This window comes from Penaeus monodon, chromosome 22 (assembly GCF_015228065.2).
Source record: "Penaeus monodon isolate SGIC_2016 chromosome 22, NSTDA_Pmon_1, whole genome shotgun sequence".
Classification (NCBI taxonomy): Eukaryota; Metazoa; Arthropoda; class Malacostraca; order Decapoda; family Penaeidae; genus Penaeus; species Penaeus monodon.
In genome coordinates this window covers 6,577,966-6,579,350 of record NC_051407.1, presented here as the reverse complement: position 1 = coordinate 6,579,350, position 1,385 = coordinate 6,577,966, and the positions used below count along the sequence as shown (strand labels likewise).

Sequence of the window (1,385 nt, the reverse complement as noted above, 5' to 3'; positions counted from 1 at the left end):
AAACGTACTTAGAAATGCATAAGATTCCGTAAATTTATTTTTGCATAGCCCGATTCTCCATGAAGACATTCATACCTATGAAAGTTAAATGCACTGATCCGTAATTTACGAAAGTTATGCAAACAATATGTTCTTAAAATAACTTTTATTTTTTTCCATTAGCTAATAAATACACAAAACTGAAATGTAGATAACATATATTAGGTCATATAAAATAATATAATATTACTTCAGTTTGCCTATACATCCTGAGGAAATGTTTGACACCAAGTTGGCGTTATGGTGTGCTGTACAGGTTAGAAGGTGGGGAGTAATTACCTCCTCCTATACCGCCTCCACTACCACCGCCGAAACCACCTCCAATTCCGCCACCGATACCGCCTCCGATGCCGCCTCCGATGCCGCCTCCAATGCCGCCTCCGATGCCGCCGCCGATACCGCCTCCGATACCGCCTCCGATACCGCCTCCGATACCGCCTCCGATACCGCCTCCGATACCGCCTCCGATGCCGCCTCCAATGCCACCGCCTCCAACAACTTGGCCGCCGCCCTGGGAAGCTGCGCTCAACGCCGTCTGGAGGTCGACTCCGCTGGGAAGAGTCGGGTTCTCTCCGTCTGCGTAGTTCACGAAGAACACTTCGGGCTTCGATTGTGGCGGTGCTGGAACCTCGATCACTCGCTGGTCCTGTTCAGACTGCTTGTTCAGGACATACACGACGTGTTGCTGTTGTGGCGGTGGTACGACGATGGGTTCTGGTCCATCTGCACCTTCAGGCAGTCTTACAAAAATGATATACGTTCCAATTTAGGTTCGGAATGTAGCTTGGCCGATTGACAAGAGCCTCATTTGCTGGCACATCGTACAGGAACACACGGCTGTTCACCTGAGGCGTAACGCATCTTCCATCCACGTGCCGCACTTGCCCACTGCCACAACTGCCAGAGTTAAAGGAAGGGCCCGAGGGCGTGCCCAAGTTGTACCCCTGAGGAGCAGCAGACGCAGCAGCCACCAGTACCAAGACCTATAATAAAGACAATGTATCTCTTTGGAATTTTGAAAATGTTATTGTTCTACTGATACATCAAATGAGAAACATAACGATTCACATTTAACAAATCACTTCGAGAAAGAGTGAGTTTAACACTACTCACCAAGAGCTTCATATTGGAAATGGATGCATCCCCACCCATGTGGCACTGTATATATACACGAACGTCATGCTCCACCTACACTGTTTAGATTGGCCTTCACAAGGTCTTACCTTTCTCCTGAAGAAATCCTGGGATTAAGTTCTCGCCCAGCGGCCGGAGAGGATGACAATGTAAATCAGATGGGTAAAGACTCCAGTGATTATTGCTACACAGTTTTATCCATTCAAGTTTGG

The 1,385-nt window shown here is 47.7% G+C and overlaps 1 pseudogene; it reads right to left on the bottom strand.

The window, feature by feature from the left end:
• Positions 1–130: 130 nt before the first annotated feature.
• Positions 131–1,191, bottom strand: LOC119587210 (annotated as a pseudogene).
• Between the last annotated feature and the right edge of the window lie 194 nt (positions 1,192–1,385).